The sequence below is a fragment of the Notamacropus eugenii genome, chromosome 1, assembly GCF_028372415.1.
Source record: "Notamacropus eugenii isolate mMacEug1 chromosome 1, mMacEug1.pri_v2, whole genome shotgun sequence".
Classification (NCBI taxonomy): Eukaryota; Metazoa; Chordata; class Mammalia; order Diprotodontia; family Macropodidae; genus Notamacropus; species Notamacropus eugenii.
The window spans coordinates 116128660-116142075 of record NC_092872.1 but is presented as its reverse complement, the minus strand read 5'-3'; the positions used below and the strand labels follow the sequence as shown (position 1 = coordinate 116142075).

The 13416-nt window shown below is 36.9% G+C and overlaps 1 pseudogene; it reads right to left on the bottom strand.

The window, feature by feature from the left end:
• Window positions 1–9363: 9363 nt before the first annotated feature.
• LOC140505862 (elongation factor 1-alpha 1 pseudogene) lies at window positions 9364–11048 on the bottom strand (annotated as a pseudogene).
• Window positions 11049–13416: the final 2368 nt, after the last annotated feature.

Here is a 13416-nt window from a genome sequence, read left to right as displayed (position 1 = left end):
GACATCTAATCCTAGACTAGAGTAATTGTACTTTCTGACTAGGAGCATAGTAATTTCTTTTGTCCTCCAGGCATCCCTTGGCCCATTCTTTGACTTTTCTCAATTTCTTTTATTTAAATTTTTATTTTCTGTCCTACCTCTCCCATCTCCCATTGAGAAAGAAAAATATATGTTAAAAAATCTTAAAAATATTCATAGTTAAGCAAAAAGAAATTTCCACATTTAACTTTGGTCCATGAGTTGGGCAGAAGGATCAACTGGGCAATAACTTTCCTATCCCTTAGTTTCTCCCTAATCTAGGTTGTGTAGAGTCACTTGTACATCCTACTTAAGCAGGATTTCTTGCCTCTCCTACCCAGTCTCCCTTATAAGGAGAAAGGAATACAATTTTTCCAAGTCATTTAGGGAGAAAGGAAAATAGGAAGTTAAAGTATTTGAACATTGTGCATTTGTCCTAGGAGTAATGCAAGCTTAGTTCACGTTGTACTAGAGCTGTGGTTAGCAGTACTGTCCTTATCCACTACCTTAATCCCTGTGACCAACATTAAGGAAATGCTGAGCTAGAGAACCATTCCCACCTTTCCTACTCCCTTTAATAAGCTGTTGGATTTTGAGGGCAGATACCACCTCATCAAGGATATCAGATCATTTGGTGAGAGAGGAGGGTAAAACAAAAAGAAATCTGGTCCTTAAGAAGTTCATTCTAGGGCTCAATGAAGTGTATTACTTAAGGGTGAAAGGTTAATTGAAGATATTGCAGGAAGTTATGAGATTTGGCCCACTCCTGAAAGATTCTATAAGTGAAGTAGGTCTCTTGACCAAAGGAAATGGAAAGGATCAGTTAGTATAACTATGGCAATGATAGTTGTGGCCTGCAAAGTAGTCATAACAATGTCATATCCTGAAAAAGGTTAATGTCACTGAGGGGAAAATGGAAACCTGTTATTTGATAAAATGACAGTATAATATAGTTACTAGTAATGGTCCACACAGACAGGGGTTTGACCATACTGGGGTGTAGGGAGTTAAAAAAAATTGACAGTCAAGGCAGCTGAGGTCTGTAGTCAACTCTTCATCATGGAATAAAGGCATGCAACAATACTATGACTGCCAAAGCATTGTATCCTTGCTCCTATGACCTTAGTAAAAATGCACCCAGTGAGGGACAGCAATGGCACAGTTGAGGCTGTCGATGCCATCATTTCATTCATAGGAAGGAGCTTGGAGGCAATGGTGACCACTGAACAGAGAGACACAGTTGTCTGCCTCAGTCAATTCTACCACTGGTGTTTTTCCCATAGAGGGGTCACCTTGACAGTACTGTCATTGAGGAATTCTAATCATTTAGCAAACTCCAAAGCACTGACCCAAGAATCTACATATATGGTGACTTATTACTTTCTTCTTAAGTTCTCTCTTCATAGTCCACCCAAGAAGCCTGAAACTTATTTCATTGGGACAACTTCCCGGGTTAAGTGAAGTGTAGGACAAGTGTCAAAAAAACATGTTCACAATGGATGAGGCATTAATAACCCATTCCTCAATGTTGTCTAAAGTGTCCAGATCTTCATAAAGAAGTTCCCAAGCACCTGAAACTGGTGGTAACAAAGGCAGGAGCTAACTTGTTATTCTACCTTCAGCAGAAATTTCAGCAAAATCTATGGGGTAGAGGTAGAACTGTTTGTTATTAATAGTATAAGATAGTTCAAGAAAATCAAGGTCTTACCAATGAACTGCCTAGAGTAACTAAATGAAAAGATCCCCACAAATCCTCACCTTCCCAAAAGCCAACAAAAGCGGCATATTTATTCCTATGTTCCTATTAAAAAGACATATACTACTTACTGGTCAGCCTTCAGTCTCTGAGTCATGAGTCTTTATTCTCCATGTGGTGGCCCCCACTTCCATAGGGTTCCATATCTATGAGGATACAGAGGAGCTGATAAAAGGGAGTGGGATGGGTGCTTGAATTGTAGTCAAAGTCCCCTTCATTTCTTCCTTCTTTTCTTCCTGAGATTTCCTAAACTAAGGGTTGAAAGATAGACCTTCTTAATTTTCCATATTTTAATCAGATTTATAACTTCTCCTTAGAGAAAGTCTGTTTCCCTGTATTTTGAGGATGAGAAGGCAGTTGTATTTGAGTTTGCTTTACAATAGGGAAACCCACCTTATGATCAAATTTCAGAACCATATTTATACCATCCTTTACAGGTTGTATATGTTCTTTGTTTTTGAAGAGGGTCATGATATCAGGAAAACAATGATGAAATGATTTACAGTTGATTTTAATTTGAGGGAAGGAGAGCTATGCAAGGTCACCAGCCTCACTTTCTCCTCCAGAATTATCTGGATCCAGGGACTTGATATTCATCAGGACGATTAGAGATGGCCTAGGATACAATGGGAGACTGACCCTTTTAGGCTAAGGCCTTTTCAGGTTCTCATTTTCAGTGACAGAGGAAGGCTCATAGCAAGTGATTGCTTCTAAGTAGGAGGGATACAATCTACAGCTTAGTTTGCCTAAGGTGGGATAAGGAAATGGACTTTATCTGTTCGTTAATTAGTGTTATATTGCCAATCAAAGATCTCTAGACCTTTTAGATAAGGAAAGCCCTCCCAAACTTGATTCCAAATAAAATGAGTCAAGAGCTTGTCCTTAAAGGGTCAAGCTTTGATTCCCTCATGGATCCACCAGAACAAAGTTATAGATTATACTTACTACAAAGGAAATAAAAACAACCCCAGAGTAGGAAGTTAATTGCATAAATTTAAGGTGGTAGATCTCTGGAAACAAATCTGAATTTGCCTCACATTGACCAAAAGCAAATAAACCAAACCTCTAAGCATTTTCTTCTTTCAGATGATATTTAAGTTGTAGGTCACTTATTTTCTTCTCTACTCTCTCTCATTTTTACCATCCTGAATTTGTACAATGTTTTCATTTATTCTCTCAATACTAGTCCTAATCAAAATGAAGAATGGGGCAAGATGAGTGGGATGAGTTAGTGAGGGAAGAATCAGAATCACTACAGTTTCCAATCCCCCTACCTCATTTCTAATAGTTTGTACTTCCTGGAAAATGAAGACTAAATTAGGGTTAGAATGTAACATCTCATAAGTAGCAGTATCCCTTCTCACAGCTTCAGTTGTGGGGCCTCACAGTCTATCAATTGACTCGTCACCTTCTGGGCATGGGCAGCAGATACAATCTCATATAATTTCATTTTAATTCATTCAGCAAGTAGCTTTTTAATAATAAATAGTAGTTCTCCAGGAAAGGTGAAGTGGGGAAAGTTCTTGCCCTTTTGTTCATTCTGGGAAAGCCAACCTCCACTAAGCCTTCTAGGAAGACTCCATAATTATTTCATTGCTGAGATCTCTCTCATGTACCCCATAGTTCTTGTGTTACTACTTTTGTAGTAAGGGACAACTTCTACCTCACCATTGCCAACTTTCTTTTTAGCAAGTCGTAAAATTATTATTTTTAAATACTGCTGAACATACTAAAGTTTTTAGTTGCTGGACTGAAATGCAAAGTCAGGATTTGGTGAGACTGAGTCATTAAGAAATTTAACAAATGAGTAATGTCAATACTTAAAGATATTTATTGAATTCATCTATCTGCATCCCCTTCTCATATTCACTGAGTTAGGCCTTGGTCACCAGCCACAGTAAATCGCTGGGGAATAAGAAAACTGTCAGATCCAAAGAGCTATGCTCCTATCATGTCAGTGACTCATGGTGGGATTTATCACACTACAAAAGTAGATCTCAGGGCATTTAGGCAATCAGCTAAAAGAAATATACTTTATTATGTTGCTAGTAATGTCTTTCTTCAGGGTCTCCATGACCGAAGGCTTAAATTATGCAACTTGAATTATACCATGTAGTCTTATCAATCATGTAGGGTTCAAGGACTGGGCAGAATATATGGCACTCACAACAGAAGTGAAACCTCAAAGTTGGTCTGTGAACATTTCTTATTAGATATTTGGAGCAATATTTCATATGTCTTTAAATAGCATGCAATTTGTTTTAGCAAGTATTCAATGTGAGTGGGCAGGTAGTTAGCAGTATATTGTCATATTATATTTGTATTGATTGCATAGTATTGATGTCTATTAACATATGTAGTTCATTAGCATGGATATCTCCTCCTCAAATGTAGATTGCTATCTCTCAGTACCTTATTAGATTAAATGTTAAATAATCATAATCTGTCAGAGTTGGAAGGGATCTTGTAGATGATCTGATCCCCTCTACAACATCTCAACAGGTGGTCCCTCAGTTGTTGCTTGAAACCGTCTATTGATAGAAAAATCACTATCTTCTCAGGCAACCTCTCCCTGAGATAGCTCTAATTATTTATTAGTGATTTTCAGAGATATAGAGCTAAAATCTACCCTGTGCAATTTTTACTTAATATTCCCATTTCTGCCCTCTGGGGACAAGCAAAACAAGTCTAATACCTCTTCCTTATGAAGTTTTTGTCCTGTCTCTTGACTCCAATGATGCTGAGAGAGTGAGGCTAACAACTTCATGCATTTGTCTCACTTAAATCCAATTCATATGCAAACTGAGACTTCATGCCTTGGTGTCATTGGTCCTCTTTTAAAACAAATGACAAAAAACCAGCAAAACAAAAAACCAGCAATCATCGTCCCCCATGCTCATGTCAATTGTTCTTCTTCAAGACGGAAATTCTTGGTTCCTTTGAATGATCTTTACATGGCATAATTTCCAGATTCCTTGCTATTCTGGACACATTACTCTGTTTGACCTGCAATTTGTCAGTTTCCTGCCTAATATTTTGGCTCACAGGACTAAATACAGTACTACAGATGTGATCTGAACACAGAAACACAGGTTTCTGAACACAGGTAAGCAGGATGCTTACCTTTATACTCCAGAATACTATTCCTTTTTTAAGGAAAACTAACGAACACTACCATATTTAAAAATTATAAATTACATGCTATTGACTTGTAATGAGTTTCAGTCTCCTAAAATTAGTTATTGTGATCCAAAATATCAGCACTGGTGACAAGCCTTTGGTGACAAGTCTCTCTAAACTTATTGAGGCTTTTCTTTATCTAAAGTATTTTGTCAGGCTTCACTATCCAGCTTAAAAGAATTTCCTGAAGATTGCAATCTGCTGGAATAGCCTGCAGGAAACAGAGTCACCCCCAGGATATGGCACCAGAGTGGATTTTTAATAATCTATTTGGAGGGAGAGTAGTCAGGGATGATTGTATGATATTTTTGTACATATGCATGTATGTGCATATGCATGTATGTGCATATGTACGATATGTGTATGTATAAATACACATATAATGCATATGCACATGAAGGAAAGAAACATTTGTTCAACACCTGTGGTTGGGCAGGAAGCCAAGATGGCAGAGAGAAGCCAGGAACTTGCTTGAGCCTTCTCCAGTTTTCCTAGAATATAAGGTTAAATCAAGCCTATAAAAGAATACTAGAGTGAGTGACAAAATCCAATAAGACACAGAATAAACATTTTTTTCCAACCAAAGATAATTTAGAAGGACTTCAGGAAAGTTCTGTCTCACTTAGAAAAAGGAGAGTGTTCCCCAGCATAGGTGGTGTCTAAGCAAATTGGTGGGAGGCTCTTAGCCACAGTATAGAACAACAACAAAGGTTCCATTTTTCTAGCACAGCAAGCTAGTTTTGTGGCTTGCAGCCCCAGCACATCAGGCAAATTTACAGTCCCAGAATCCTGGACACAAGAGACCCTAGACTGGGCCATTCTAATACACTGAGCAAGCCACCAACCCAGGGGCTGCTGTGCAGAAATACAGTGACCAGACCTGGGTTCCTAGATCAAGAGACCTCAGGCAATACCTCCTATCGTCCAGGAACAGAGCTCAACTTTAAAATGAGCAAAACACAAAACAAAACAAAGGAAAAACCATGACAGTAGAAAGTTACTGTGGTGAGAGGAAAATCAAAACACAAACTCAGAAGAGGACAACAATGTCAAAATATCTACATGAAAACCCTCAAAGGGGAATATGAACTAGTTAAAAACTCACAATAGTCCTCTTAAAAGAACTCAAATTGGATTTTAAAAATCAAATAAGAGAGGCAGAAGAAAAAGTGGAAAAAGAAATGAGTTATGCAAGAGAATTTTGAAAAAAGAAGTTAACAGCTTGGAAAAAGAAACACAAAAATTGACTGAAGAAAACAACTCCTTTGCTCCCCCCATAGTATTTTATTTTTTCCAATTACATGTAAAGACAGTTTTCAACAATCACTTTGCTAAGATTTTGAGCTCCACATTTTTTCTCCCTTCCTCCTTTCACCTTTCCCCAAAACAGCATGCAATTTGATATAAGCTATACATGTACAATCATATTTCAACATTAATCAGAATGTGAAAAGAATCAGAACAAAAGGGAAAAACCATGAGAAAGAAAAAAAGAGAAAATGGTATGCTTCTATCTGCATTCAGACTCTTTAGATCTTTCTCTCAATGTCGATAGCATTTTCTACCATGAATCTTTTAAAATTGTCTAAGATTATTGTATTGCTTAGAAGAGATAAATCTATCAAAGCTGGTCATCACACAATGTTGCTGTTACTGTGTATAATGCTCTTTTGGCTCTGTTCACTTCACTCAGCCTCATTTCATGTAAGTCTTTATGGGGTCTTCTGAAATCTGCCTGTTCACCTTTTTTGGTAGAACAATAGTATTCTATTACATTCATATATCACAGCTTATTCAGCCATTCTCTAGCTGATGGGCATTCTATCAATTTCTAATTCTTTGTAACCACAAAAAGAGATGCTATAAATATTTGTTGACATGGGGTCCTTTTTTTCCTTTTTTATGATCTCTTTGAGATATAGACTTGCTACCAATATTGCTGGAGCAATGGTTATACACAGTTTTATAAATCTTTGGGAATAGGAAAACAGCTCCTTTAATAATTGAATTGACCAATGTGAATGGGATAAACTCTCCCATAAAATGAAAGTGCACAGCAGAGTAGATTAAAATCCAAAATCCAAAATCCAAAATCCAAAATGTTAATGAGACACATACCAGAAATACCTGAGATACACACAGAGTAAAGATAAAAGGCTGGAGAAAAGTCCATTATGCTTCAGCTGAAGTTATAAAAAAGGGAGAGGTAGTAAGACTGATCTTGGACAAAGTAAAAGCAAAAATAGTTCTAATTAAAAGTAATAAAGAGGGAAACTACATGATATTAAAAGTTACCATCGACAATGAAGTAATATTGCTACTAAACATAGGTACACCAAGTACTAGGGCATCCAGAAGAGTTAAGTCAATTACAGAAAGTAATAGTCAGCAAAACTATACAAGTGAGGGACCTCAACCTTCACTGCTCAGAACTACATAAATCTAAGCACAAAATAAACAAGAAGGAAGTTAACGATGTGAATATAATTTTAGAAAAAGCAGATATGATAGATCTCTGGAAAAAGCTGAATGCAGATAGAAAGGAATATAGCTTTTTTTTCCTCATTGGTACATGGCACTAACAAAAAACTGACCATGTATTAGGGCATAATAACCTCACATTACAATTCAGAAAGACAGAAATAGTAAATGTATCCTATTCAGACTGTGATGCAATAAGATTACATGTAATAAAGAACTATGGAAAGATAGACTAAAGATTAATTCGAAACTAAATAACCTAATACAAAAAAAATGAGAAGATCAAACAACAAATCGTAGAAGCAATGAAGAATTGCATCGAAGATGCAAAGAGAATGACAGTGATGTGATGCAGCAAAGGCAGTTCTTAAGGGAAATTTTATATCTCTAAAGGCTTACATGAACAAAATAGAGAAAGAGCAGATCAATGAACTGGGCATGCAACTAAATAAATCCAGGAAAAGAACGAATTAAAAATCATCAATTAAATACCAAATTAGAAATTCCAAAACTTAAAGAAGAGATTTATTAGATTGAAAGTAAGAAAACTATTGAACTAATAAATAAAACCAAGAGCTGGTTTTATGGGAAAAAATAACAAACAGTTAATTTGATTAAGAAGGAAAAAGAAAAGCAAATAAACAGTATTAAAAATTAAAAGAGTGAATTCAAGACCAATGAAGAGGAAATCAGAACAAAAATTGGAAACTGTTTTGCCCAATTTTATGGCAATAAAACTGACTATTTTTGTTCTTAAATGTATTTTATTTTTTCCAATTACATGTAAAGATAGTTTTCAATTTTTTTGTAAAATTTTGTTTCAAATTTTTCTCGCTCCCTTGCACTCTCCCCAAGAAAGCAAGCAATCTGAGATGGGCTATAATATAAGTATAATCATATCAAACAGGTTTCCGCATTAGTAATGCTGTGAAAGAAGAATCAGAACATAAAGGAAAAACCACAAGAAAGAAAACAACCACAACAACAAAGTGCAAATAGTATGCTTTGATCAGCATATAGACTCCATAGTTCTTTTTCTGGATGTGGTTTGCATTGTCCTTTACAAGTTCTTTGGGATTTTCTTAGATCATTATATTAGTGAAAAGAGCTAAGTCTGTTACAGTTAAAGATAAGAGAATGTGCCCATTCTTGTACACAATTTCCTCCTGCTCTGTTCAATCTGCCTGCTCAACATTTCTTATGGAATAATAGCATTCTATTACATTCCTATAGAACAACATGTTCAGTCATTCCGCAATTGATGGGCATCTCTTCAATTTCCAATTGATTTCCACCACCACCACTAAAAAAACCAAACCAAAACAAAACAAAAATAACAAACAAAAACCTGCTGTAAATATTTTTGTATATGTGGGTACATTCCCTGTTTTTACGATCTCTTTGGCATACAGACTTAGAAGTAGTATTTCTGGATCAAAAACTATGCATTGGTTTACAGCCTTTTGGACAAAGTTCCAAATTGCTCTCCAGAATGGTTGGATCAGTTCACAACTCCACCAACAATACATTAGTATTCCAATTTTCATGTATCTTCTCCAACATTCATTATTGTATTGTTTTATCACATTAGCCAATCTGATAGGTGTGATATGGTACCTCAGAGTTGTTTGGTTTGTTTATTTTTTGATTTCCATTTTTCCAATCAATAGTGATTTACAGTATTTTTTAATGTGAAAATAGATAGCTTTAATTTCTTCATCTGAAACTGCTTGTTAGTATCCTTTGATCAATTATCATTTGGTGGATAGCATATTTTTATAAATTTGATTCAGCTCTGTCTATGTTTTTATTTCTTTAGAAATGAGACCTTTATCAAAGAAACTCACTGTAAAACTGTTTTCCAGCTTTCTGCTTCCCTTCTAATCTTGGTTGCATTGACTTTGTTGGTGCAAAACCTTTTCTTTTTTTTTTTTTTTCGCATTAAACTGCTTTAATGGTCTCAAAATTCTGTGACAGATTTTTGGTCAAGTTGTTTCCATTTAAAAATTACTGATTTTAAAAACTAATAACTTAAAACTTCCACGAAACAAATGGTCCATAAAAACATTCCTTTCCTCCTGAAGCTTTTATGATGCATTGTAATCATTAACCAGTCTTTTACTGTTAAACTTAAATGGCCAATTGAGACAAACAGTTCTGAGACCATTCTTCCACCACTGATTAAGACTGGGGTGGCAGGTGTTGTACAGAATATTCATTTAGCCTTCTTGGCCTTCTGGGCAGATTTTGTGACCTTGCTAGCTCCAGCAGCCTTCTTGTCAACTGCCTTGATGACACCAACTGCAACAGTCTGCCTCATATCACGAACAGCAAAACGACCCAGAGGAGGATAATCAGAGAAACTCTCCACACATATGGGCTTGCCTGGAACCATGTCAACGATGGCATCACCAGATTTCAGGAATTTAGGGCCGTCTTCCAGCTTCTTACCAGAACGCTGATCAATCTTCTTCAGTTCAGCAAACTTGCAAGCAATGTGAGCAGTGTGACAAACCAGAACAGGTGCATAGCCAGCACTGATTTGGCCTGGATGGTTCAGGATAATAACCTGTGCAGTGAAACCAGCTGCTTCCATAGGAGGGTCATTCTTGCTATCACCACCCACATTACCATGATGGACATGTTTGACAGACACATTCTTGACATTGAAACCAACATTATCCCCTGGCAAATCCTCACTCAAAGCTTCATGGTGCATTTCGACAGACTTGACTTCAGTTGTAACATTGACTGGGGTGAAGGTGACCACCATGCCTGGTTTTAGAACACCAGTTTCCACTCGGCCAACAGGTACAGTACCAATACCGCCAATCTTGTAGACATCTTGGAGGGGTAGACGAAGGGGCTTGTCAATTGGACGAGTTGGTGGCAGAATGCAATCCAAAGCTTCAAGCAGTGTAGTTCCATTAGCATTGCCATCCTTGAGAGTGATTTTCCATATCTTGAACCAAGGCATATTAGAGCTAGGCTCCAGCATGTTGTCACCATTCCAACCTGAAATTGGCACAAAAGCTACTGTATCAGGGTTGTAGCCAATTTTCTTAACATAGGTACTGACTTCCTTGACAATTTCCTCATATCTCTTCTGGCTATAGAGGGGCTCGGTGGAATCCATTTTGTTTACACCAACAATCAGTTGTTTTACACCTAGTGTGTAGGCCAGAAGGGCATGCTCACGGGTCTGCCCATTCTTAGAAATGCCAGCCTCAAATTCACCAACAGCAGCAGCAACAATCAGGACAGCACAGTCCGCCTGAGATGTGCCTGTAATAATGTTCTTGATGAAATCTCTGTGTCCTGGAGCATCAATAATGGTCACATAGTACTTGCTGGTCTCAAATTTCCACAGAGAAATATCAATAGTGATACCATGCTCACGTCCAGCCTTCAGTTTATCCAAGACCTAGGCATATTTAAAGGAGCCCTTTCCCATCTCAGCAGCCTCCTTCTCGAACTTCTCAATAGTTCTCTTATCAATTCCACCACATTTGTAGATGAGGTGGCCAGTAGTGGTGGACTTGCCAGAGTCTACATGTCCAATGATGACAATGTTAATGTGAGTTTTTTCCTTGCCCATTTTTGTGGAAGTTTAGCTATGGTTTTCACAACACCTGTGTTCTGGTGGCAAACCTGTTGTGAAAAAGCACAAAACCTTTTAAATTTAATGTAATAAAAATTATCCGTCTTACATTTCATAATGTCCTCTATCTCTTGTTTGGTCATAAATTCTTCTGGTTTTTGTATATCAGACAAGCAAACTGTTAAGTGCTCTTCTAATTTACTTATAGTCTCACCCTTTATGTCTAAATCATGTACTCATTTTGGCTCATCTTGGTATATGGTATAAGATTTTTGTCTATGCTTAGTTTCTGCCATACTATTTTCCAGTTTTCCCAGCAGTTTTTGTTAAATAGTGAGTTCTTATCTTGGAAGCTAGAGACTTTGAGTTTATCAAACAGATTAATATAATTCATTTACTACTGTGTCTTGTGTACCTATCCTATTCCACTAATCCACCACTCTCTGTATTAGCCAGTGCCAAGTAGTTTTGATGCTTTATAATTTTGATGCTTTATAATACAATTTAAGATCTGGTATGCCTAGGAAATCTTTCCTTATATTTCTTTTCATTAATTCCCTTGATTTTCTGGATATTTTGTTTCTCCAGATGAATTTTGATATTATTTTTTCTAGCTCTACAAAATAATTTGAGTGGGATGGCACTGAATCATTAAATTAATTTAGGTAGTATTATCAATGTTTTCATATATGCTCAGACTACCCATGAGCAGCTGATACGATCTAATTATTTAGATCTGTTTGCTGATGATTTTAGATAGATGCTACCTATTATTTTAAGGAATTCTCCATTGATTTCTATATTCTTTAGTGTTTTTTAATAAGAATAGGTGTTGTATTGTGTCAAAAGCTTTCTCTGCATCTATTAAGATAATCATATGATTTCTATTAGTTTTCTTCTTGATATTATGTTGATAGTTTTCCTAACATTGAATCAACCTTCTATCCCTGGTATAAACCATAACTGGTCATACTGTTTTATCCTTGTGATGAGTTATGCTTGTTTCTTTGCTAATATTTCATTTAAAATTTTTGCATCTCTATTCATTAGGGGAATTGGTCAACAATTTTCTTTCTCTGTTTTGGTTCTTCCCAATTTATGTATCAGCATTATATATTTGTATAGTAAAAAGAATTTGGGAGGACTCTTTCTTTGCCTGTTTTTCCAAATAGTTTATATAATATTTGAAAGAATTGTTCTTTCAATATCTGACAGAATTCATTGTAAATCTTCTGACCTTGAAGATTTTTCTTTGGTATTGCATTGACGACTTCTTCTCTGGAATGGGATTATTTTGGCATTTTATTCCTCTTCTGGTGATTTGGGCAATTTATATTTTTATAATTCTCATTAATTTCATTAACATTGTTAATTTTATGGTCATACATTTGGCCAAAATAATTTCTAATTATTGTTTTAGCTTTTGCTTCAGTGGTGGTGAATACACTTATTTCATGTTTTATGCTAGTAGTTTAGTTTCCCTCTATCTTTTTATAAAATAAAATTAAACAGAGGGCAGAGCCAAGATGAAGGAGTATAAAGATGGACCTGTAGAAATTCCACCCATAGCCCATAAAATACCTGTAAAAATGATTTTAAACAAATCCTGGAGGAACAGAAGCCACAAAACAACGATTTCCAGCCCAAGGTAGCCTGGAAGGCCAACAGGAAAGATCTATTGTGCTAGAACTGGGGCAGAGAGCAGCCCATGGAGTGCAGACCAGCCTTGGCCATGCGGCACTGATAGGAACAGAACTGGAACAGGCCTCAGGGGTGGAATCCCAGCAACAGCTGTGGTTCCCAGATTGATCAACTCACAAATGCCAAAGACACCTTCAAAGTTCAGTGAGAAAACTCTGTCACTTGGGTGAGAAGGAACCGTGGCCTTGCCTTGCAGACAGAAGCTATTGCAATGGCAGCATCCATTTTTGGAGGCCTCTGCCTAAAGAACCTTGGGGAATTGAGTTGCTGATCTGGATCTCAGCCCTGAGTGAAAGCTCTTGGGTAAGGAGGAGAGCTGGTGGTGGAGCTGATGGAGGCTCTGGAGAGGGAACCCTACTGGCATATTCTGGACAGAACAGAGTGTTTGGGGTTGCTCACAGATAAGAGCACAGGTCAGGAGAGGAATAAACACCTCTCATGATTGTGCCACCTTGGAGGAACTGAGGACTTACAGGTCCCCAGAGTATACCCTCCTCTTGACAAAGGACTCAAAAGTCGATAACTGGCTGTAAAAATGCCCAAGAAAAGGAAAAAATAAGACTATAGAAGGCTACTTTCTTGCAAACAGGTATTTTCTTCCATCATTTTGGATGAGGAAGAATAATGAATACAATCAGAGGAAGACCTAAAAGTCAAGACTTCTGCATCCAAAACTTCG